The following is a 27,660-nucleotide window of genomic DNA, read 5'->3' as shown; positions in this document are numbered from 1 at the left end:
CAATCAACCAATTGTTATGCATGTATTAAGCACTTATATACTGGACACTATACTAAGCATTGGAGTTAACAATGAAAAAGCAGAAACAATCTCTGTCTTCAAGGAACTTATATTCCAATGAAGGAGATAGCGTAAAATGTGTCAAGAGTCTGAACTCAGGTGTTAGGAGTGGAAATGAGGGAATAAATGTTAATGATATTTCAGAGCTAGGATAAACAAGACTTGGATGTAGACAGTAAGGGAGAGGAAAGAAAGATAATTCTGGAATTTCAAGACTGGGTGATGAGAAAGGTCATGATACTGCCAACATGAGTAGAGAAGTTGAGAAAATAAAGCATTTTTGTTGGGGGAAAGAAGAGCATGTTTGGGTGTATTGAGTTTGACACATCTCATAAATTTGGAATAAAAATTATAACAGGCTCTAAAAACTGAGAGGAAAAGGGAACAACAATAACCTAAGAGTTTAGAGATTTAGGATCTAGTTCTAGCTCTAACACAAATTGTATAACCTTAGGCAAGTCATTTTATCTTGGCTTCTTCATGTGTAAAGTGAAGAGGTGACTAGATGACTTCTAAGGTCCTTTCCATCTCTAACATTCTATGTTCTATTTTGATCCTATTTGACTTTTTAAAAATTAATTTCTTGCATGGGCAATATTAGGGGGAGTAAAATTGCTAAATAATTAGGTATTGTTTGAAAACTTGTATTTTTCATGAAATGACAATTTTCATCTCTACTTTTAACTTCAATATTTGGCAACTTTCCTTTGACATTTTTGTTTGTTCTCCACAGGTTGTACTTACCTCTACCTGTATTGGGTTATTTATCCTTTTGGTAATGGATTAAAGGTAACGATTAACCACCATAGACATATTTGTGTGCTAAAGCTGCTAAATAGGAAAAGAGTGCCCTTGGGACTGACTTTTTTTGGATTTAATCAAGTTGGCACAAGCCCATCAAATTCTTCTGGATCAGTCAATGTGGATTACTGAGCATGAGAAAATTCATACTTGGAACTCCAACAATGTTTGTGCTACTTCAAACTCCCTGTAGCATCTGCTATATATTCAGGTTTTATGCTTGATTCTCAATAGAAAATCTATTCAGATAACATAATTAACTTTTGAGTAAAGGTAATACTGAGCTCCTTCATTTTTGTAGAGTTGAAAGTGGGGCTCAGGTACTTCAAGTCCCTCTAAGAATATCTCTTCTAGATATGACTTCTACTCCCATCTATTCAGCTAAAGTAACAAAAACAAAAAACCCAAAACTCAACAAAAAGTGATTGTATAAGGATTTTTCTTTTCCTAGTCAGAGTCAGGTTTCTTGTCTGCTGTCCAAGGTACTGGTAAAAATGTTACCCGAAAGCAAGGATGCACACCCGTCTGAGTGGTGTGAGCTGAGGATACAGTTTTTTATACCTACTGTTACAATTTATGTGATGCTCAAATGGTAGATTGACTAGTTTCAGATTCCATATTAAAGTATGAAGCCTCAGTTTCCGTTGTCTAGGAAAAATTGGGAAGAAATTAAACAAAAATATCTGGCTAGAAGCAAAAAAAAATCTGATTAACTTCATTGTTGGATAGTAGTAATGTCCTCATTGCTACTTTTCCACAGCAAAACTAATCTGGACAGTGAAATAAGGTGATTTTAATGGAACTTCCTTAATAAGCTTCCAAATATATTACATTTGATCCCATACAGAAAATGTAAACAACAATAACAGCATAATTGGAATCGAAATAAATAATTCTCAGTTATTCAGAAAAATCTTCACTTTTAATGGGAAGTGACACAAAGGAATAATAACAATAAATTTTAATGAGAACCAATTACATAATTAAATATATACATATGTGCATATATTAAATTATATAATATATAATAGATAGAAGGCTAACTTTGAAGGCAGGAAGACCTAGGTTTAAGTGCTACTTCTGATATTTACTGTTTGTCTAAGCATCAGTATGCCACTTACATTTCACTCTCCCCGAATGATCTCTAAGAATCAATGGCAGGAGTTTCCACACTGGGAATTCCTTATAGTGATGAAATAAGGACTAGACTATTACCCCCCCCTCCACCCCCAAAAAACAAAACTTCAACATATTCATAATCACATCCATAAAGGGTATAGATCACAACCCATCTGGCTCTTTTCATCGGGCTCTAAATTCTCCCATAAATTCTCCATAGCGGCCCCACTCTATGTGCTGGAGACTTTCCTTTTTGTCTTTTGTTCATATATGAATAACAGTGCAGTACTCAGTATGTCCATCCCTCAGACTATGCATAATTAGCTAACTTCTCCAACCATATCTCTCCTAATAATGATACCTCAAATTTATATATATATATATATATATATATATATATATATATATATATATATATATAAAACTTAAAGTTTACAAAGTAATTTAAAAACATTATTTCATTGCACTCTCACGTCACCCCTGTGTGGTAGTGTAAATATTATTATCCCAATTTTAAAGATGAGGAAACTGAGAAGAGACGTTAGTGTCCTGTTTTTTTAAAAAATCAGGTAAAGCCTAAACTCAAAGAATTCTCCATTGTGAGTGCACATTTAGACTCATGTTTTAAACCAACACCTGTTCAGGATGTGATGACCCTGAGTTAGTTTCGGTTCTTCAATCATAAAGAAATGTTTAGCATGCAGTTAAGTGGCTCACTGGATAGAGCGCTGACCCTGGAGTCCTGAGGACCTGAGTTGAAATCCAACCTAAGACATTCACTAGTTGTATGACCCTGGGCAAGTCACTTAATCCAGATTGCCTCAAAAAATAAAAAAAGTAATGTTTAGTATGCTTACTAATGTTAAAAAAAGACAACTATATTTTAGAACAGTCATCAATCACAAGAGTTTGTTTTTAAGGATTTTGTCTCTTTTTGGATCATTCTAGTTAAAGTTTTTTTAATTGTTCAAATCTATGATTTCATTGTTGTGGGAGAAATTCTTCTATGGAAATTCTCTCCAAGGATGCAGACCAGCAACTTGTTTGCAACTTACCATTTTAGAGAGCTGCCTGGAGTCTTGAGCTTTTTTGAATGACATGCTCATGACATCCTGCATATGTCAGAGGAAGGACTTGAACTCACCCCATTCACTCAAGGTTTTGCTTTCTTTCTTTTTTTCCCCCTGAGGGTACTTTTAACACATGTTCTTCTTTCTCTGAATGAAACTTTGAGGTCAATGCTAGATTTGGGCATCTATGTTGGCAGTCCAGATTTTTTCATAAAAGAAGACAAAATATACCTTCCAAAAGTTTTACTTAAAGTTTTGATTAATATGTGACAACTCATTCATATAGTGCTATAGGCTCAATATTAGATTAGTCTTGTTTGGTAAAATGATTATTTTCAGTAGCTTTTCACTAGGAAAATAAAAATTAAGGCAAAAACCTCATATTATTTGAAACACTAAAACAGTATTGCTCTTTGGTGATTTTGTTTTTTTGCTTTTGGCTGTGTAGAAAATAAGATTTTAAAAAGGAAAGGAATCCTAGATTATATACAGAACCATACACTGAGCTTTTCTCTCTCTTTAGAGTCTTATTTCACCAATAACATCCATCAGTCTTGCAGGCTGCTCTTTTTAAAAGTGTTCTCAAATTACCTTCTCTACAGTCATTGGCTCTTAACCTTAGCTTTAGAGTTTTCATTTAATATACTCTATCGCTGGAGAAAATTCTATATTTCATTTTGATTGGGAAGAAGAGTGTTTTCATCACTTAGTTTTAGAATGTTGTCCCAGTTTATGTGAGGACTCATGCCAGGCACATTGTGCCCATATCTAGGCCTCCGTGTCCTTCTTGGCTGCCAAGAGATAGGATTACACATAATTATGGGGACTTGAACAACTCAGCTTCAACCAAAACAGGGATCCAGGCTTCTCTGTCTCTGACTCCAAAGCATTATTTTAGACTATTAATGTTTGTCTAACCTGTGGTTTATTAATGCTTTAGTATTCTCAAATCTAGTATATCAAAATAGGGAGAAAATGCTTCAAAGGGTGCCCTGACAGATATACAGAGATTTTTTTCGAAGAACAGAGGAACATTTTTTTTTTTGCTGAGACTTTTAGATTCTTGCCTAAAGACACTAAAGACAAAGTAGGATTGATAATAAATGTATTTTGATGATTTTTATGTTAGCTTATATAGATATGGGTTTTAGACATTATGCAATTATTTAGCCATAGTACTTGATTTTCTCCCTTCTATGTAATTGCTAATTTATAATAAAAACTCAATTCATTGGAATGCATGTGATATGGGAGTGATCTTATTAATTGAATTTTGAGATTAACAGAGAATTCACCAGAAAATTCTTATTTTGTTTCAAACCTTGTGGCAGCAACATTTCTGAAAATGCATTAATCCACTTTTTGGCCTTAGGAGGTGGAGTAAGTAGAGCATATTTAGATATTTTTTTTTCTGTTGACAGAAGGTCTTGCATTTTTTCCTGGGTCTTTTCTCAGAACATCAATGATTCAAAGGAACATCCAATGTAGGAGAATGAGCAAAATCTTTACCAATGCCAGATCTGCCTTGGAAGGATTTTTCCCTCTTAGCCATGTATCATCAGTTTGTTTTCTTATCCTTTGCCACATTTTTGAAAATGAAGAAAAAAATGTACCTCCTAAAAGTTTTACTTTAGGTTTTGATATATCTGTGACAGCTTATTCATATAGTGTTTTAAAGATTATAAAGAGATTTTGTTACAACAATACTTTGAAATAGGTAGTGTGTTTTATAAATAAAGAAACTGTGACTCAGAGACATTAAATGACTTAGTCATGCAGCTACTACTAACATTAGGTAGAATTTAAACCCAAGTCTCTGGAGGCTACACTTCCCTAATTGATAACTACCTCACCCAGACATCCATTTTATAAATGCTCCAGCCATGCTTATTTCTAACTTCATTTAATCTCCTCTCCAGCTTCTTTCTCCCATAGAATACCTCCTCCCATCTTTTCTAGTTCCCCTTTATGTGTTTTCTATTCCCTCCATTAGAATGTAAGGTTCTTGAGGGGACTGCCATGCTTGCTTGTATTTATATACTCAGTGTTTAGCCTGATGCCTGGCATATAATTAATATGTAATAAATGCTTTATCCATCAATCCATTGTCCATCCATCCATCCTCATCTATCTCTATATTACATCAATTGTATCAACTGATCGATTTCTCTCTCTCTCCCTCTCTCTCCCCCCATGCTACATTGTGCTCTTTCTACTATGTTGTACTGCCTCCCATAAATAATCCTAATGACAGTTTTGCTATATTTGGAATTTGATTTATTTAAATTAATTTTCCTGGGGAGGAGATAGTTATAAAATATTTTTTCCTTATATATGGTTGAGAGAAAAACTGAAATATCCCAAAGTGATTCAATAAGATATTAAACGTGAAGTTGGTGGCATTTCTGCCTTGTTTAATATTGATGCTTCTACAGCTCTGGGGAATGCCTTGAAGAAGTCTGTGAGCTGTGTGATCTCTTTTTGAGGCAGAATTTCAATCATTGTTGCTCCCCACAAATAGAAAAAAATTACCTGTAACCTAATTTTGCACAGCAACCTCTGGCTTGAAATCCATCTTTCTTGGATGCCTGTCAGCCTGCCTATTTTCATCTCTGGGGTGAAAGGCTCTTTCAGAGAGAAGCAATCTCAAAATGCTTATCTCCATGTCTTGCTCATCTAGAAGCAGTTATGAATCAAAGGGGATTGTTCATAAGATGTCAATGAATGTCTTTGGCGTAGGTAAGTTTCCCATCTTTTGGGCAGGTTTCCCTCCAGATCTGTGGAACCGGTACCAAAAGTAGAACATAGGCTCTTTGGGGGCAGGCTCACAGCCACAGAATGAGCATCATCAGAAACAGACACCATAACAGTGAAAACCAATAGTTCTACATTATTTTTTGTACATTGACTTTCAAAGCACTATCACATTATTTTGTTGGTGCCTCACAATGAATGTGTGAGCTAGGTAGGGTAGGATTCTGTGGTTGGTTTTAGAGAAATTCTCAGAATACTTCTATCATTTTCCAGGCCCAAATCTTGGATCCATAGTATTTTGGTGTGCAGAAGAGCAACCAAGTTCCTTAATTTTTGTGAAACTAGAATAGGTGGAAACCTATCTCTTCTTTCTTTTGAGGAGAAGGTTTTAATGATGGTAGAAGAGAGCACAAGGCAGGGGGAAGGAGGGAGGATATGAAGATACTCTTTGGCTTTCTTCAAGAGTTGTTGCATAGTAGAAAAAAATGCCAGGTTCAGAATCAGGACATCTGAGTTTGAATCTCAGCTCTGTGATTTATGAGGTATCTGGCTTCTTTTCCGGGGACTAGAGTTTTCTCATCTGTAAAAGTCAAAGGTTTGGAGGGATCATTTTGTAAGGCCCTTTCCAATTCTAAATTGTTGTAACTTCCTGCAGTGTACTTATCATGGCCTCACTCTCTACCTCATTGGAAACTTGGATGGCTTCCCCCCACCCCCCACTTTCCCATCCCCCATTGTTCCTCCTCCTGGCAAATGTTGAGCTTTCTGCCTTATTTTGTCAGGCATCAGGTCCCCATACACTGCCTCTTCTGGTAGTCTCCTCCACTTTTACTTCTAGAGGAGGTTTTTCCACTCTAGCTTTCTAGTACCCCTTTGTGTGTTGACTTTCCACATTTGAATATAAATTCCTTGAGATCAATGAATTAAAAACAATTCTTTGTATTCTCATTTCCTGGGGCACAGTAACTACTTTAAAATGATCAAGCTACATCTCACTCTCTCTCTCTCTCTCTCTCTCTCTCTCTCTCTCTCTCCCCTCTCTCCTATGATTGATCTTTGGATTCTATAACTCTATAACATCTGCTTAAAGAACTCCATGAGGGCAGACACTATTTTTAAAATTTTTTGTTGGACTCCTTTATTGTGGTACTTTGCACATAGAAGGTGATTAACAAATGCACATTTGATGTTAAATCTGGAATCAAAGGATTTTATTTTATTTGGAGGGGGGAAGGCAGGGCAATTGGGGTTAAGTGACTTGCCCGAGGTCACACAGCTAATAAGTGTGTCAAGTGTCTGAGGCTGGATTTGAACTCAGGTCCTCCTGTCTCCAGGGCCAGTGCTCTACTCACAGTACCACCTAGCTCCCTAATTAGGATTTGATTTTAAATCTTGGTTCTACCACCTACTTATTTTATGGCCTTGGATAGGTCACTTATAGCTTCAGAACTTTGGTTTTCTCCCCTGCAAAATTGTTAGAATACTGACTGTCTGCTATCATATTGTGGTAAGCAGCCAGTGAGACAGTGTCTATCAAGTGCCATGCTTCACAGGAGAGTGAGCTAAATCTCTAAAAACTTCTGGATCTGCATTGGAATAACTACCAGGAAGGTGAGGTATTATCCTTAGATCAGGTAAAGCCGTTGGAAAGGTGACAGATAAATGTAACTTGTCACATTGATGTTTTCTTAAAAAAAAAACTTTGTCAGAAACCAAAAGCAGTTTAAAAGCACTCTTGAGTTTTCTTCATTTCAACATTTTTAATATTATACATGAGAGCAGCTGGGTTGTAAGATGGGGATAATAATGCCCAGAGTACCTCCTTCAAAAGATCAAATGAAATAAAGCAGATACAGAACTTTGCAAACTTTAAAGTGCTCCATAAAATGCCTGCTACCACCACCATCATCATGGTTGTGGTGATGGGCATCCCAGGAAGACAGGCACTGAGGCAGAAGCCCAGTAGGAAGTCTGAGTCTGGTCATGCTCCTCAGGCATTAATAATATTTCAAAAAGAACCTCAAACACCCCTCTCCCCTAAACATGAGTTACAAAAGATGAGAGGACTATACAGTATACCCTATGAGATCAATGGAATGGTTTCCCTTACATCCAGCTCACTAGACAAGAATAGGTCAGTTTTCATCATCAGCAAAATCTGGAGCCTAAGGATCATAGGCATAACAGACTTTTCACTATTCAGTTTAGTTTCTGCAGGCGGAATGCTACTAGGTTGGAATTAGCCAGAAGAAATTTGTGAAGTCAAACACTTTATAAGATTGGGCTCCCAATGGGGCCTGCAAGAAATATGGATAAAAGCCTGGTACTTGTTACTAGGAAAGGCACAAGGTAACAGGGTTTAGCCAGTCACCCATCAGTTTCCATTTTGTTTCACTTTATAGCCCAGGGAAGTCACTTAACAGGAACTTCCCAGGTACCCTTTTTCAGACTTCAAACTATTTCTTTCTCTGTCTGTCTGTCTCTTAATCTAGATCAGAGCTAGATCTGTACAGATCTATATCTAGATCTAGCTATATTTATATACCCATAGAGAAAAAAGAACAGAGAGACACAAATGCTCACAGCATATTCACATAGTGGATAGAATGCTAAACTTGGAGTTAGGAGGACCTGACTTCAGACCTCTCCCCGACATAGCTGTGAGACTGTGGGCAAATCACTTAACCTTAGTGTTAATTTCCCTCTTGGTAAAAATCAGGAGCTTGACTAGATGGCCTCTAAGATCTCTTCTAGCTCAAAATCTTTAATCCTATGATTATATTTTTTTATACAAGAGTCTTTAAATGTGTCTCTGCTGCCTAGAAAAATTGAAGGAGGACCACTTTGGCTCTCTTTCAGTATGGAGTAAAAGGGTAGTCTTTAGAAGTCTTTTTCTTTCTGTGCCCCTATCAGTTTCTAACCTCCCCCCCCCCCCCCCCCCCCCGCAATCCCTCTACCCCACCTCCCCTCTCCTCCCCTACCACATAAAAGTATTATAGAACTATCAGATCACAATCATCTACATTTCATGCAAATGAATTAAGGCCCCTAAAGGTTTACTAAATATGTAAGGTTAAGTGACTTGCCCAAGGTCAAGCAGCTAGGAAGTGACTGGGGTGGGATTTGAACTCAGGGCCAGTGCTCTATCTGCTGCCCATGGCCATATATTTTTGGAATCAAATAAATCAATATTTATTTAAGGAGGACATAACGGAAGATGGGCAAGCAGAAAATTTTTGCATCTACAACTCTTGCACATTATAATTAAAACTATACAGGTCATGGTATATAAACACACCTGAGATAAAGATGAAGGGCTCTGAAATAAAGGCAAATTGTCAAAACTTCTAAAAGGTCATAGGGGGAATGCTCATTTCCTCTTTTGGTCAATGTGGGGAAAACCCATTGCTTGGATATAACAATGAAGAATGAGCCCATTTTTTCTCCCTTTCTGCTTTCCTTGTAAAAGCTTTGCTCAATAACATTAATTTTGGAGGCAAGCAGTGTATTTTCTTGATCTTTGGAGCCAATTGTCAATTCTGAAGAGCTTAAATTCTAGACTTACCTTTTGACTTGTTTGAGATATAAAAACCATTTCTTTGCATGAAAAATTAAGTCAGTTCTTAAGATTCAATGTATGCAGTTGGTTTTGTTTTTGTAGAGGTGGTGGCATATAGGATGGTCACTTCTGTCTCCCATGCCTATTTTTATTCCAATCATTTTAACCATATGTGAAATCAATTATTAAATTAATATTTTGACAATTTAAAATGTTCCAAATAGCATTATCCTGTCATTACGGTGATTAAGATGTTGCCTTACATACAGTGACTGCTTAATTGTTGAATTGATTAATGATAATAGCGTTTATATAGCATTTGCCATATTTCAGGCACTGTGCTAAGTACTTAAAATTATTATTTCATTTGATCCTCACAACAATCCTGGGAGATAGGTGCTATCATTATTATTCCCATTTTATAGATGTGGAAAATGAGGCAAAGATTTAGTGATTTGCCCGGGAATACACAATTAGTAAGTGACTGAGTCCAGATTTGAACTTGCATCTTCCTGACTCCAGTCCACATGGTTTATGTACAAACTGCTGAAGAGGATGAAACTGTGAAATCTCATAGAGTTAGAAGACCTGGGTTCAAATCTTGTCTGATATTTATTATTTGCTTGTACTTTAGCAGGTCATTAAACTTTCTTGGACCTTAGGTTTAAAAATGATGGAGTAGACTGGACAGTCTTTTCAGGTCCAATCTGGTTCTATTTTGCTAGTCCAGGGGTGGAGAACCTGCACCCTCGAGGCCACGTGTGGCCCTCTAACTCCTCAAGTGTGGTTCTTTGACTGAATCCAAACTTCATAAAACAAATCCCCTAGATCCTAGTCCAACTAGGAGATGAGTAAGGATCCTTTCAACAGCATCCCCAATAAGTGGTCGTACTGCTTTTAAAGAGTTCAAATATGGTAGAACCTACTACCTCATGAGAAAACCCACTGTACTGCATGATCCTCTGTTCTGTTCTGAGTCTTTTTCTGACATCTAGCCAGACTACATTCTTTTTGCAAACAAAGAAACAGGGAGGAATGTCCTTATTTCTTCTGACCTTCCCACCAGACTTTAATGATGTTGTTATCTATGTATTTAAGAGATAAGAGATTCTATATTCTCTGGAACTTTAATCCTGCTTCATCAGGAACTGCTGCTTCACCACAAACAGGTTTTGCAGCCCGTACATTATTCCATCTGGCCAAAGGAGCTGCTTCCCAGTATCGTCCTCTATTTGCTGGGTATTAAGTTCACAAGGAAGCAATATAAAGTTGCCCTCAACCATTAGCTTAGGAGAAAAAACTCTTGTGTTTTACATCAGTGAATCTGGAAAGGGCAATATATTTAGTTACCTGTGTGTGAGGTGATTATGCAATCGCTCTGTGTCTTTTTATGTCATGATCAATTGCAAGGGCTTGAAAAGTTTATTTGAATTTATTGCTGCTGCTGAGCCCTGTCCCTGCTTTATATCAAGCCAGGTAAACAGGGTGAACTCGCACATGTGGGCTTCGTGTTTGACAACTTGCTCATCTTGGCAAACATCAATGACTGCTTTCTAGTCATTCGGTATGAAAATGCTGATTAGTAGCATCGAAAAGAGGTTAGCTGTCTCTCTACTAGGAGCTTCCCCCTAATCAATGCCGCTCTAGGGGCTAATGTCCCAGCGATGCCGCCTGCATACTCTGTGGAACCTGTAGACCGCCTGCCACCATACATCCTGCTGCCACTGTTGGGAGGCACAAGCACAGTAATTTGCAATTTGTTTCTGAACATGCCAGGTGAAGAGGTTGGCCCTCCAGGGCTCTTTCTCCTAGACAGCTAAAAGTTATTCAGCAAATTAGGCCAAAGCATTGATTTTCTTTTATTCTCTTTCTTTTTTTCTCCCCCTCAGGGAGGTGTTGGGCGTAGAAACAAATGCCCTTCATTTCACCTGCACAGAGGAATGTGTTCATGTCTTATATGAAAGTATTAATATACAAGAGCAGGTATTGCTATTGCCCAGAGAAAGGAGGGTCAAAAGCGCTGAAGGGCATTTTCTTGGGATTTGGATTCCATTGACTGGTACAATTAGAGAGTCTAGTAACTTTTATTAACTTGAAAGAACTTCGGGGGATTCTGTATTAATCTGTACTCAAAGCTGGCCTAGGCATGATCATTGCTGGTTATTCCCAGGAGACTGATGGAACCAAGAAGACTCCCAGGAAACAATCAAATGATTTTCCCCTTTTGGCTACACATAAGAATATGATGGTTTCTGTTCAGGCCTTTGCTCTGAGATAGAGGGATGTATGGGAAGAAATGGTTTAAAAAGGATCTTGGGAGATAGTGCAGCATAGTAGATTGGCTTCTGTAAGGTTAGAGAGCTGGCCTTAAGATCAGGAAGACCTGATTGCAAATCTGGCTTCTGATGAATTCTGTCTGTGTGACTCTAGTTACATCACTTAACCCTTTTGTGTTTCAAGTAAGAGAAAGCTACAGAGAAGGGGTCCCATCTGTACTAGTGGAAGGAATTTCCTCACTGAAAATGCCCTGTCAGTCAGTCAGTGCACTGACTAACTTTTATCAAGCACTTGCTATGTGCTGGGAATAAAAAGGGGGAAAAAAAGCCCTGCTTTGGAGGAATTCACAAGAAATGATATTGTGAATGACAATAGCTAGCATGTTCATAGCTTGTGAAATGCTATCGATGTTATTTCATTTAATTTGCACGACAGCCCTTTGAGGTAGGTGTTTTATTGTCCCCAATGGAAATGGAGACAGAGAAAAATGACTTGTATAAGGTGATGTAGTTAGTAGGTATCTGAGGTGTGTTTTGAACTCAGGTTTTTCAAGGTCAGCATTCTTATCCACTGAGCCATGACGGCCAATGAAATCATGGGTCCATCCAGAAATAGCAGTGAATAAATGCTTTTTTTATACTTTACCACATTTTTATCAACCTTTATCCTACTTACTATACTGAGTACATTAGTTAGGACTATAAAGCTGGGGTAAAAAAAAACAACCTTAGAGACCATCTTTTCCAACAAATCTATTTTATAGATGAGGAAGCCAAGAAACAGAGGCCACAGGAAGGAGGCAGCTTGTATTTTATTCTCTACCTCATTTAAATGCTATTTGCCAAAGATCACAAAGAGGGTAAGTAGCAGAGTCAGGTTTTGAACCCATCTCCTCTTATTCCAGATTCAGTGCTCCATTGCTATCCTAAGTATAAAACAGTTGTCTTGGAGTGTGAGAGAATTGCTGAGCTTACTGGTAACACAAGTGGTCTGAAGAAATATTGTTAATATTATAGTCTAAGTCACAAAATTTAGAGCTGAAAATGACCTTAGAGATGATGTAGGCTAACACTTTCATGCTATAGATAGGGAAGCTGAGACCCAGAGAGACAGTCACCTTATTAAGTTAAATTGCCCCAAATCACACAGGTAGTCCTCCAATCCTAAGGCTCTTTCCCTGTAACATGCTGACTCTCTTAACTCTTAGCAACTTTGAATTTGCTTCTGTCTGATTACTTTGTGGTCAAACCTAATTTCTTTTAGATTTTCATTTTCCTGACTAGGTTAAATGGCCTTTAAAGAAACAGATCTGGTTTATGGTCAAGCAGTTTCCTCTTATTGATGGGGTATTTTCTTTCACCTTTTTTTTCCTTCTCAAGGAAGCCTCTCCTCCTAGAGGAAAATCTATGCCAGGCTTTGGAAGAACAAGTGTGTCTATGACTCTCATCAAGGACACTGTCAGATGTATTCTGCTACTTTTGCTGTCGGCCCTGTCCCAGAAAGATTGTCACAAGGGGAAATGAATTAAGACTTTTCAACTGGTCTGTGGGGAGGGAGCAATCTCATTTAATGTGCTACATGGTATCATAATTCAGTGAGTGCAGTACCTATATGACTCTAATCTGGCATTAATGCTGGCATTAAAATCTTAATGCTTCCCTCACACACCTTCAGAAGAGTTGCATGTTATTAAGGGATTTTGACTGGGGAATCAATATGTCTCTGGAGGTGAGAATGGGGCATAGAAATTCCTGTCCTAGATCTGTCTTCATGAAATCCACCAAAGTTGACAGTATCTTTTAGTTCTTACCATTCATTGACGTAAGTGGTGCCAGTAGCATCTTGGAAACTATGGACTGATCCTTATGCATTTCATGAGGGAATTGGACTCAATGGTCTCTAATATTCTTTTCAGCTCTAAATCTATTGTCATATGATCCCATGACTTTAATGTAATACCCTTCAGCTTCTGAAAACAGTATCCGCATTTCCTGCTCATCAGCCATATGAATAATCAGCCTCGTAAATAAGAACAAAGAATGACCTCCCACCTATCCCCAACTCCTTTAAAAAAAAATTAAAAAACTGTTAATCTCCTCCATGTAGTCCTGGAGTCATTCTGGTAATAAAATAAATCAAATTTTTATTTTTTGCATCTTCCTAACTTTATGCTTGGGATAGGAATGGATGTCTGAGTTCATTTCATTCATTTCTGATGAGAAATTCCCTCCTAGTGCCAAACAGTGACCTGCTCAGGAATTAATAATGTATAGAGTTGACTGGAAGCACTTTGAGATTAAGTGACCTGCCCAGGATCACACAACCAATATGTATGAGAATCTGGGTTTAAACCTAGGTCATTTTGATTTCAAGGCTGGCTTTCTACCCACTATTTTATACTTTGTACTTGCCCAAGCAAAATAGATAAGTGATGATTTCCAAAGCTGGATGACAAAACTGTATTAATAGTGGGGAAAGCTTTCCATTTTTTTCAATGGCTATACTGATGGTCTGAAAGGACAGGGATTTTGTAAGGAAAATATTTCAGAGGAAAAAAGTTCTAGCCATCAGACACTGTGCAAGTCTTAATTAAGGCATTCCCCCCTCATAGTAATTAAGGAGGATAGATTTGTAACAACATCTATGCAATGCCACCCTTAATGTACACTTACTAGATGTAACAGAATTTGGAAAATATCCCACCCAAAATCCGTACAGCATTAACAAGAGACTATCTGAAGGTAGCTATAGAAATAATAAATTTCCTCATGAATTGATAGGCACTCTCAGAACATGTGTAAATAGATAAAAAAAAGTATGGAAATGCATCTGAAAGAAGTCAATATCGCTCTGCTGACCAAAAGAATAGGCAGATGCCATTGGATTTTTTGAATAGAATAAAGGTGGTTTACTCATTTGAGCTCTCTGTGAAGCTTATATAACAGCTAAAATCCAAGTGAAAAATCAAAAGTTTCTCCATAGACAATATGCACATGACTCCAGCCAACAACATGTCAACAAACAAATGACTGAGACATTCAGATTTGATTTTGGAAACACTGAGGTTTATAAAGGCAGTCCAGGACCAGGTCACGATGACCAGAAATTCTAGTAAGTCTAGACTTAATGATTCATGTAGATTATATGGGGAAAGAATAGAATCTACAACACATTAATGTGGACTACAAAAATTTAATACCTTCTAAATGCCTAGCAATATATGAACTGCTTTTGTGAATTTTATATCAGAAGCTTCCCTTCCTTCCTTCTTTCCTTCCTTCCTTCCTTCCTTCCTTCCTTCCTTTATTCCTTCCCCCCCTCTTTCTTTTTATTTTTTGAAACATTCATTTTTTAAATAAGTTTTTGACTTTCAAATTTTTGTCCCTCCTTCCCTCCTCTCCCTACTCTCTGAGACAGGAAGTAATTTTATATAGGTCATATATGTGCAATCATGTAAATTGTAAAACATATTTCCATATTAGTCATGTTGTGAAAGAAGAAACAGAACAAAGGAAGAAAAACTACAAAAAATAGTGAAAATAGTATGCTTTGATATGCATTTAGACTTCATCAGTTCTCTCTCTGGATGTGGATTTTTTTTTTGTTTCAGTTGTGTCCAAGTCTTTGTTACCCCATTTGGGGTTTTCTTGGCAAAGATACTGAAATGGTTTTCCATTTCCTTCTCTAGCTCATATTACAGATGAGGAACTTAGACAAATAGGGTAAAGTGACTTGTCCAGGGTCATACAGCTTGTAAGTGTCTGAAGCTAGAGCTAGATTTGAGCTCAAGGCTTCCTGATTCCAGGCCTGGCACTCTATGTACTGTACCACCTAGCTGTCCCCTTGCTTTCTTTCATGAATTAACAAATGTCAAATCCCCATCGTAGAGATACAGATCTCAAAATGTCCTGATAAGCTCAACCAATATAGCGAACTGGAGCATTATCAGTCTGGATTGTTGTCCACAGATATCTGAATTTAACATTGAACCATGCACACTTTTGAACAATGTTTTAAATACATATTTCCATATGAAGTACTCAATCTCCAGGTTATATGGAATAAGAAACTTTCACCTAGAAGAAGAATTAAAATTATGTCGGAATAGGACGAGCTCTTCCTTTGTCACTCTTTCTCGAATGGGGTTATCCCAATGATGCTTTCAATGAACCTATTATTTTTATTCACAAAAACAGGTACTTTATGCATATTTATAATAATCTGTAGAATATCAAATACAAAGGAATAATAGCAAGATAGAAACTTGTCCCAGGACCATTTCTGTCTAAACTCCATTGAACAAGCCACTACTGTCTTCTCCTCTGGTCATATCATTGGGTGAGTTTTCTATCCTGAAGCAGAATCCTTTACTACTCTATAATCTCTGCTTCACTGATAGATGTGTGTACTGCTTCTGCTTTCTGCTACCATCTCCTAATTTTCAGCTACTAGGAATCCTGTGTGTGTGTGTAGGGTGGGTGGGTGGGGGGAGAAGGGGAAAGTGTCTGTTATCTCTTTTACTTTTATAGTGCCAAGGGCCATAAATAAGATTAACAAGGTTACTCATTTGTGATGCCAACCTCCCCACCTGCTCCATTCAGCCACCTAGCTAAAGAAGCCAATCTTTTCTTTTTTTGCAGGGGGAAAGGCAAGGCAATTGGGGTTAAGTGACTCACTCAAGGTCACACAGCTAGTAAGTGTGTCAAGTGCCTGAGGCTGGATTTGAACTCAGGTCCTCCTGACTCCAGGGCCAGGGCTCTACTCACTGTGCTACCTAGCTGCCCCTAAAGAAGCCAATCTTAAGAAGACAATCTAAAGTGTTTTTTTTAACTCTTTCAGCCTAACTCTTATTTGAAGTTAGAAAATTCCTTTTAATACCTATCATACACCTGGTCTAGGCAAAGCATTACCAGGAGCTCTACCTAGTAAAAGTACAAAGTGTGCGGATGATGAAATTATGGCAAGGGGACTCTTCTCAATTTCTATCTTTCTCTGCTCCCTTCGCATTAAGCCTCTTAAGTTAAATGTAAATCATGGACTAGTTGCAAGAGAGCAGATTGAAAATGCCAACCTTTGCTAGCTTCCCAGTGGCAGCTCAAATCTCTCTGCTCCCTATGTAAGCCCAAGGCATTAAATGTATAAGGAAAGGAATGGGTAGATTAAAGAAGATTGGAGGGGACATGATAACTGTCTTTAAGCATTTGAAGAACTATATTGAAAAGGAATTAGACTTACTTAGCTTGGCTCCAGAGGGAAGAACTAGGAGCAGTGGACGAAAATGCAAAATGAGAAATTTCCTATAAGGAAAACATTTCCTAAGAATTGTAACTATCAAAAGGAAATGGTGCTGCTGAAGGAAGTGGTGGATTCTTCCTTACTAAAGATTTTTTAGTATAGGCTGATTGGCGGCATATTGATTCTGCAGACAAGAGTCTCAGGTAGGTTGACCTAAATGACTGCTGAGAGTCTTTGCAATTCTGAGTTTCTGTGATTTGTCTCAAGGTCTGGGGCTAGGAATGAGCAAGTTGTTTTGCCTAAAGTGAAGAGGGAGGATTTTAGGCATGAAGAGCTATGACCTGTATCTTGTACCACTCTAAAATATGCTTAAAAGTAGAGTTCCTGGGTTATAGTTTTCACAGATGCATTTCAAGATTACTCACTGCAAAATGGCTGCCTGGAGCCAAATTCAGATTCAGAATGTTGAAGTAATACAGCTTTGGAGTAAGGCAAGGTTTTTCCAACATTTGATTTAGTAGACTAGGCTTAATGTTTGCTATATCTAGGTTTTCTGGGACAGATTCTATTCTCAACAGGGATAGGGTTCAACCTTTCAACCAACTAAAATGGTACATGATAAGGATGACACCATAAAAAAAGACTTAAGAGCTTTTACCTGAACCCTGGGAGAATTCACTATCTGATGGAGCTTTTTGTAATGGGTTTTGACCAAATTAAATTCATCCTCAAATAGTCCTTTTCCTCCTTCTTCCTGGCCATCATTAGGTCCTGTACTATTTTCCCACATTTCCTTTCCCTCTGAAAGGGTTGCATTTTATTGGCCAAAGTAAATGAGTGGGATTCTGAGATATGATTTAAGATGAAATGCCATCTATCAATCCAAAACACCATCAAGAGATTTATTGGTTGTCTGACTGTCCCTTCTAGCACCATTGCTTCTTGAAGTATTTTTATTCCATTTCTACTTTATTTCTATCTACCACAGGAAAGAAGGAAGATACAGCTTTTCCCTAGAGTTGTTTGGCAGTGGCTTCCATGGTTCTCTGAGCAGAGTCTTACAGAGGAATTAACTTCTTCAATGTCTCCCCTGACAGACATAAGAGCACATGTTACTGTTTCACTCTAGGATTTCTGGTCCTGGTGACAAGTTCTCACTCCCTCCCCACCCACACACTCCACCCCCTCCCAAAAAAAGAACAGGGAACTACCCCCAAACCAGTGTGCCTCCCAAACTGCAAAGAACCAAAACAAAAGAAACCACAGGGGATTCTCCAAGCTGCTGGGAATGTACATCAGTGCTGTTATCAGAGCAGCCTTTGTGTTTACAGCCTGGAATGAAAGGTAACCTGGCTGGAAGTGTTTGCTAGGGGTATGCTGTTAAATATTCTCCACCTTTTAATTTGGAAAGTAAGCCACCAGGCTAATAATGAATTCATCAGATATGCTACTAAAACTCAGACAATTCATCTAGTGGTTAGGTTTGACTGATTAATCTCACCTTTAATGAAATATTTTAATTGTTAGTAATGAATGACAAGCTTTATAAAATCATCCTCTTTCCCTCCCAACAAACATAATCTTGCCATCATGAATTTGTTGTAAGTTGTTGTGATTATTCAGAAAGATGCTAAGTTCTCTGAGCCTAGCCTTTCTGGTGAGAGGCTATCTCTGTTTTAAACATACCCCTTTCCTCCCGTTGGATATCCCCTTTCTTGTGCCTTGCCTGTTTGCTGAACAATGCTGGCCCCCCCTCCTCCACCCATGTCCTCCCCCTTTCCATAATCTAGAATCTTTATGCAGGAAACTTCCAGCTTCCCAGCAAATTGGCATTTATCTAATGGTAATGTTATAAATATACTTAGTCTAGGAATAAACAGTACTTGTTGGAAAGACAGGAAAGTTTTCATTATGGTTTACATTTATTTGTTCTGAATAAATGCATTAAGTCCCCTGAACAGAGTACAGGAGAGTACAAGGACTCAGCCAAGTGCCAGTCCTTTTATTGACTCCCAGTTTGAATCTCCCACCTGGCTCTTCATTGGCCATATGTAACCCACTGAACTGCCCACTTCATGCCTCCCTCAAACAGCTTGTTAAGCATGCACACAAGGCTCTAACCTTTCATCCCATCAGAAGTTTGGTTTCAGCTAGATCACAGCTCTGATTAGAACCAGTTGCCTGACTTACATTCTGCTAAAGTTTGGGGAGTGGGGAGTGCTTTTAATCCCGTGGAAACAAAACTCCTTCCATATGTTTCCCACTTTATATCAGAGGTAAGAAATAAACTGGAAGTGCCCGAGAGACTCTGACCTTCCAGACACATATAGGGAGGTGAGCCATAGTGCTAATGTTAATATAAGTCTAATAATATGTTGACATACTACTTCACAGTTTTCAAAGCTAGGTGGTGCAGTGGATAGAGCACCAGGCCTGGAGTCAGAAAGACCTGAATTCAAATTCAGCCCCAGGCACTTAGTATGTCATCCTTATCCCCATTGCTAAGTGACTTTGTTGCATGGAACTAATCCAGGTGTACCCTTCAGCAAAGTGTGGGGTAATGAGAGCCTGGTACAACCTATATATCGCGTTTAGAGAGTACTTCTCACATGCTACTTAGTCTTCTTTCTCCTCCTGTCATCAGACTTGAGATCATCTCATTGAAGTCTTTGATTTTCCTGAGCATATATCTTGTCCCTTTGGAGAGTGGGTTATATCCTTGCCTCCCAAGTAACTAAATTCTAATGTGGTCTTTCCCTTTTTTCCTCTTCCCTCTCCATTTCCTGCATCTGCCCCCTGCCAGTATCTTAAAAGGCTTCCCTTGTGCACGATAAAATGCACCCATAAGAAAAGCCTACCACTATTTAGCATTACTGGAGGGTTTGCCTCTTTTATGGAAATGCCCAAATCCCCCAAAGTAGCTACAATGGATTGTAAAAATGTTCATTTTGTGTTAGGCATTTGACATGGAATTCTCTCCCTCATAGCCTGGAAGGTTGGATGTGTACCCGATGGAAGTGTCTCAGGGATTTTCTCTAGCATAATTGCATCCTTATTTTTAGTTGACTTCCAAGCCAGATTCTTTATGCAATCAATAGTGTTGGAAGGACTTCATTGATTGAAGCTCTGACCTGGTTATAAGAATTCAAAAGCTTAGGTGATTATCCAGAACCTAAAGGAACTTAATCACATTGCTTCGGTCAGGGAAAAAAGCCAGAAATCTCAGAATCAGCTTTTTAAGTAAGATATCTTATAGATCATTCTTGGTGTGAAAGAAGTGAAAGAGATCACCCAATTGGCCTCTTTCCAGAGCAGGTAATGGTGTGTTTAGGAGCTTGACAATTAGATATTGTACTCATATGGGGAGGTGAGCCATAGTGCTAATGTTAAAATAAGTATAATAATAACTTATATTAACATATTACTTCATAGTTTTCAAAGCTGGGTCGTATATTGGGTAGTGCATGGGGCCTGGAGTCAGAAAGGCCTGAGTTCAAATTCAGCCCCAGACACTTAGTAGCTTCCTTCCTCCCTCCCTCCCTCCCTCCTTTCCTCCCTTCCTCCTGTGTGAGACAGGATTTTTAAACAATAGGAGAGAAATCCTTAGGAGAAACAAAGTAAATTTATTTTACGAATCTTGCAAGATTTGGGCACACCTCCATAACGGAGGAGGCGAGGTAAAAGGGAATCTGCCTTAAGTTATACTCTTTAATGAAAAGATTCCCACCCACCTCCATCCCTTCTCACCATTGGCTGGGAGGTGGGCTTACAGTCTAGGCGCGAAAACTGGACAGGGGACCAAGGTTGATCGGTCCATTCAGGTTTTTCCCTATCAGAACTCAACTGCCAGGGTGGCATCTGAAAGTCTAGGAGAAGAAATGGGGTGGGGGGGAGAAGAGACGTTTCTGCAGCAGAGAACAAATAGCTCACAGGAAGTTCATTATCTTCTAACATCTGAGAGAGAGAGAGGGGGAAGGGCATGCCCACAGCTCCAGGTCCTGACCTTCCAAAATCACAAGGCCAAATCCCAAACCTCTCCTACTCGCTTAGACATACCCTGTGAAGTCTTCACAATTATCCATCCCATTCACTCCCTTCCTTCCTTCCTCCCTTTCTCCCTTCCTCCCTTCCTCCCTCCCTTCCTTCCTTCCTCTCTCCCTCCCTTCCTTTCTTGCTTCCTTCCTTCCTTCTTTCCTTTCTCTTAAGCAGTAAGGTAGATTGTTTTAAATTTAACTTCCTCATTGCCCTGGTCCATCCTCTGGTACATGCAGGTGCTAATACATAGTGAAATGGCCCGAAGTAGCAGACATGGGTTGAAGGAAAAGACACTTGAGTCTGGATAATCCAAAACTTAAATAATTAGATCTTGAATGATGTAGAATTTACTATCATTACACACAAAAATATTACAACTGGTGAGTTTTATGAATTATAATCACAATAGAGTCTAGCAAGGGATTAGGTCTTATCTGTTTTTGTATTTACTCTAGTATTTAGCACAGCCCTTCCAACTTACAAAGCACTTAATGGTTGTTGAATAAATACCTTTCCCCGCCTCCCCAATCTCTTTCCAGTTAAACCATTCTTTTTTATCCTTGGAACTGATAAAATTTCAGCTTCTAGACTTATATTCCATAGACTTTAAGCTCCTCGAGGGAAGGGACTCTTCATTTTGTCTTTATAATATTCATGGCCTAGCACTTTGCCTTTCTTAGAGTAAGTAGGTACTTAATAAATGATTGTTGGATTCCTATCTGGTAGGATTTGGGAAGGCTTTTCTGCTGGGTCTCAGGCATTTCAGTCACTCCAGCAAAAATCTGAGTTTATCTCTCTGATCACTTAACACTTGCACTGTCCGAGTATAATGGACTGATATAAATATAGCTACTCTGCAAGGCCACACCACGGTGTAGTTGTGTCACTTCTGGCTAGGCCTTAATATAAATTATGGCAATGGTCAGTTGTATTTATTAAGGACGTGTGTGTGTATGTGTGTGTGTGTGTGTGTGTGTATGTGTGTGTGTGTGTGTGTATGTGTGTGTGTGTGTGTGTGTGTGTGTGTACAGGTCAGATTTATGTTATGTCCAGATAGGGGGCAGCATCATATAGTTGAAAGCATACTGGATTTAGACCCAAAGGAACTGGATTTCAGTCCTGGCTCTGCCACTTACTACCTGTGTAACCTTGGGCAAGTCTCTTTATCTCTCTGGTTCTCAGTTTCTTGACCTATGAAATGAGGAGAATTGGACTAGGTAGACTCCAAAATGTCTTCTAGCTTTAAATCTTAGATCTCTGATCCTCTCATTGTGAGCTCCTAAAAGGCAGAGGTCGGTAGTATCCTTCTAATTTCTTGGAATGGTCCCACATCTTGGTGTACAAATGCTTGATCAATAAATGACGTGGCCTGAAGGCCTGATTTGCTTAAATTTAGGCTTAGCCCCAAACAGGAAAGCTTTCCCTATTGTATGTAGTCCCCACAGTACCAGAGGATATTTCTGTCTGAAATTGTATGCTGCCTTGTTCAATTATAAGACAATCAATGTTCAGAAGACCTTTCTGGCTAAACACAGTCCTTCAATCTCCTTTCTATTCATTTATAGACAAGGCTGAGTCTTTTCTTAAAAAAAAAAAAAGTAAAGCATGAAGAGCACCATGAATAAAATCTTATCGCTGTTTACTGTCTTTCCGTTCTCTTATTCCCCCTCCCCCCCCCACCTTAGCTGGTGCCGAAGTAATTGTCTAGCACACAACCCACAGGACCATTATGTTGACAGTTCCGGATGTTCCACCTCTGTGTTTTCATTTGAGCTGTGCAGTTATATCTTCAGTCAAATGGAGATATGCTGCAGGAGATGCCGGATGACATTTTTCAGGAATGTGAGGATCATGGTGATGGCTTGGTACTGTCAGTGGGAGGGAAAAATAAGAAATTAAAAAGTCAGGTTTCCTTTAGCAGCTCTTCCTCCCTTTTCTCCCTCCTCCCCACTCCCCCACAAATCAAGGCACTTCTCGAGCTGTGTTTTCTACCTATTTAATCACATCAGACTAGCTGATGAAATAAAAATGCTTATCCCTTGGCCCCATGCTAATTATTCTTGTTAATTATTTTAAATTATTTTTTAATTATCCTTCTATCACTGCTCCTAGAGCAACTGTCATAATTTCCACCTCAGTGGGCCCAGACATGACAATGCCTATAAACTTATCATAAAGAAGTGTTGCCATCCTGGTGAAGGCTTTCAAGGGTAATCCACACCAACTGCAGTATTCCAGTGGGTAATACTCTCAATTTGCTGTTGTTAATTATCCATCACAGACCTGTGAGGGTGCCAGCCACACACACACCAAATGCCTTAATTAGTCAAAGTTTCACATTACCTAGTTAATATCTTTGTCTTTGCAGGGTGCCTGACAGGGCACTGGTCAACAGGATGCTCAGAAAGATGAATGAATTACCTAGTCTTCAGTTAGTGAAGGAAAATCTAGGCTGTGGCTCTGAGATTAATCCTATAGTTACCTTCTGTCTCATTTCATATATGCCCAATTTAATAACTACTTATCAAAGTCATGAAACCTAGCATAGTGAACAAAGTTGGAAATTGAAGACAAGAAGTCACAAAGATGGTGAGTTTGGCTTTTCACTGGGTGGAGCCAAGACGGGGGCTGGAAAGCAGGGACTAGCATGAGCTCCCTTCCGAGTCCCTCCAAAAACCTACAAAAAATGGCTCTCAACCAATTCTAGAACTGCAGAACCCACAAAACAGCAGAGGGAAGCAGGGCTCCAGCCCAGGACAGCCTGGATGGTCTCTGGGTGAGGTCTATCCCACACGGAGCTGGGAGCTGGGAGCTGGGAGCTGGGAGCTGGGAGCTGGGAGCAGAGCAGAGCAGAGCCCAGTGGAGCAGAGCAGAGCCCAGTGTGAACGGCGTGGACCAACCAGACCAGGAGCCGGGTGGATCAGGCCCTAGCGCCCTGAATCAGTGAGCTATGGCAGTTACCAAACTTCTCAACCCACAAACACCAAAGAGAGTAGAGAAGGTTAATGGGAAAAGCTTCGGGAGTGGAGGGAGTGGAAGAAGTTCACGGTTAGGCCACTGCCCCCAGGGCAGTGGAGGTGGGGCAGCTACAGCTGCAGTTGCTTCTGGCCCCAGGCCCACCTGGTGGAAGGAATTCAGTGGCGGATCAGAGCAGGAGTGAAGAGCCTGCTGAAGATCTAAGTCCAGTACAGGTTGGGGGTTCTTGGGGAAGGAGGAGTGCTGGTGTGGCAGAGCTGGCGCATCCCCCCAAAATGTGGAACATAGAACTCTTTAGTCTACAAGCAGTCATATCCCACTGAAAAACTCAAGGGTCAAGTTAGTTGGTTGGGAATATGGCCAGGCAGCGAAAACACACCCAGATTCAGTCTCAGACTTTGCATTCTTTCTTTGGGGACAAAGAAGACCAAAACATACAGCCTAAAGAAGTCAACAAAGTGCAAGAGCCTACACCAAAAGCCTCCAAGAAAACCATGAACTGGTCCCAGGCCATGGAAGAGCTCAAAAAGGATTTGGAAAAGAAAGTTAGAGAAGTAGAGGAAAAATTGGGAAGAGAAATGAGCAGGATGCGAGAAAACCATGAAAAACAAGTCAATGACTTGCTAAAGGAGACCCAAAAAAATACTGAAAAATACACTGAAGAAAACAATACCTTTAAAATAGACTAACTGGAATGGCAAAAGAGCTCCAAAAAGCCAATGAGGAGAAGAATGCCTTGAAAGGCAGAATTAGCCAAATGGAAGAGGAGGTCCAACGGACCACTGAAGAAAATACTACCTTAAAAATGAGATTGGAGCAAGTAGAAGCTAGTGACTTTATGAGAAATCAAGATATTGTAAAACAGAAACAAAGAAATGAAAAAACGGAAGACAATGTGAAATATCTCATTGGAAAAACCACCGACCTACAAAATAGATCCAGGAGAGATAATTTAAAAATTATTGGACTACCTGAAAGCCATGATCAAAAAAAGAGCCTAGATATTATCTTTCAAGAAATTATCAAGGAGAACTGCCCTGATATTCTAGAGCCACAGGGCAAAATAGAAATTGAAAGAATCCATCGATCGCCTCCTCAAATAGATCCCAAAAAGAAATCTCCTAGGAATATTGTCGCCAAATTCCAGAGCTCCTAGATCAAGGAGAAAATACTTCAAGCAGCCAGAAAGAAACAATTTGAGTATTGGGGAAACACAATCAGAATAACCAAAGATCTGGCAGCTTCTACATTAAGAGATCAAAGGGCTTGGAATACGATATTCTGGAAGTCAATGGAGGTAGGATTAAAACCTAGAATCACCTACCCAGCAAAACTGAATATCATGCTCCAAGGCAAAATATGGATTTTCAATAAAATAGAGGACTTTCAAGCTTTCTCAGTGAAAAGACCAGAGCTGAATAGAAAATTTGACTTTCAAACACAAGAATCAAGAGAAGCATGAAAAGGTAATCAAGAAAAAGAACAAGAAAACAAAATTGCAAGGGAGTTACTAAAATTGAACTGTTTTGTTTACATTCCTACATGGAAAGATGATGCGTATGATTCATGAGACCTCAGTATTAGGGTAGCTGAAAGGAATATGCATATATATATATATATATATATATATATATATATATATGAGTGAATGTGTATGTATGTATATATGTATGTGTATATATATAATATATACATATTATATATATATACATATATATATATATATATATATTAAGGGATGAGAGAGGAATATATTGAGAGAAGGAGATAGGGAGAGATAGAATTGGGTGGATTATCCCTTATAAAGGTGGCAAGAGGAAGCAGTTCTGTGGGAGGAGGGGAGAGGGCCGGTGAGGAGGGAATGAGTGAATCTTGCTCTCATCAAATTTGGCCTGAGGAGGGAATACCATACATACTCAACTGGGTATCTTACCCCACAGGAAAGAAGAGGGAGGAAGATTAAGAAAAAAAGGGGGGATGATAGAGGGGAGGGCAGATGGGGGTGGAGGCAATCAAAAACAAACACTTTGGAAAGGGGACAGGGTCAAGGGAGAAAATTCAATAAAGGGGGGTGGGTTGAGAAGGAGCAAAATGTAGTTAGTCTTACATAACATGAGTATTGTGGAAGGGTTATACATAATGATACACATGTAGCCTGTGTTGAATTGCTTGACTTCTTAGGGAGGGTGGGTGGGAAGGGAAGAGGGGAGAGAATTTGGAACTCAAAGTTTTAAAAACAGATGTTCAAAAACAAAAAAAAAGTTTTTGCATGCAACTAAAAAATAAGATACACAGGCAATGGGGTGTAGAAATTTATCTTGCCCTACAAGAAAGGAAGGGAAAAGGGGATGGGGGGGGTCGGATGACAGAAGTGAGGGCTGACTGGGGAACAGGGCAACCAGAATATACTCCATCTTGGAGTTGGGGGGAGGGTAGAAATGGGGAAATAATTTGTAATTCAAACTCTTGTGAAAATCAATGGTGAAAACTAAATATGTTAAATAAATAAATTAAAAAAAAAGAAGTCACAAAGACCTTGAAGTCAGGAAGTACTGGGTTCAAATTCTGCCATTGATATATACTAGTGGCATAACAATCCATTTAACCTCATGTGCTTCTTAAAAATCTGTACATTTATAGCCAAGTTGCCAATCTGCATTTTTGAAAGGAGTTTCCCCACTTAGAGTACCCTATGCCAATGATGCCTACCTTTCTTGGCTGATAACATATTATAATCCTTCATACAATCTACATCCAGCCAAACTAACCTACTTAACTCCTCCCCATACATGGCATTCCTTCTCCTGTCTCTCTACACTTGTAAAGGCTGGCCGCCACACCTGGAATGCCACTTAATCCTCATCTTCAACTCATAGAATCCCTAGCTTCTTTCAACAGTTAGCTCAAATGCCATATCCTACAGGAAATATATGCTAATCCTTTGAGTTCCTAGTGCCCTATATGCAGAAAGTATATATTTTGCATTTAATTTTCTATGTAATCAGAATTATTCATTTTGTACCTGTTTATTCAGAAATTGTTCACCTATCCATAAGTCTAATAGATAGTTTATTCCATGTTCTTCAAAGTTTCTCATAATATCTCTCTTTACATCTAAATCAAGAATCCATTCTGATCTTATCTTTGTAAATGGTGTAACATACTGGTCTATGGCCTGATATTTGCCAAAATGCTTTCTAGTTTTCCAGACAATTTTTTCTTTTTACCGAATAATGAATTCCTATCCCCCAAACTTAAGTCTTTACACTCAATAATCTTAGAAAAACTTGCCTAGACTTGCATGAAATAATGAAAAGTGAAATGAGCAGAACCAAGAGAACATATACAATAACAATGATATGGTTTTAAGAACAACTTTGAGCAACTAAATAATTTTTAATATTATAAATACCCAAATTAATATAGAAGACATATGAAGGAAGACACTATCTACATCCGGAGAAAGAACTAATAAATAGAAATATGTATAGAATGGTTTTACACATATATACATATTTGTGTCTAATGGTAGCCATCTTTAGGGTGGGGGGAGGAGGAAAAAGAGGGGAAAAAGAAAATTACATGATAACTTTATTATATATTTAAAAGGAATAGCAAGCTGTACATAATAGTTTTGCAGTTTCATGTCAAATCATCTTTTTTCTATTCTACTATATTATTGAAATGATTGTTTTATTTCTTAAACTCAGAATAAAATAAAATAAAACATTTTTTTCTATGTACATGTTGTTTCTCTCTCCTGACTCCGAATAG

The sequence above is a fragment of the Trichosurus vulpecula genome, chromosome 7, assembly GCF_011100635.1.
Source record: "Trichosurus vulpecula isolate mTriVul1 chromosome 7, mTriVul1.pri, whole genome shotgun sequence".
Taxonomy (NCBI): Eukaryota; Metazoa; Chordata; class Mammalia; order Diprotodontia; family Phalangeridae; genus Trichosurus; species Trichosurus vulpecula.
The sequence above is the reverse complement of the archived record's forward strand: the minus strand, read 5'-3'. Positions refer to the sequence as shown.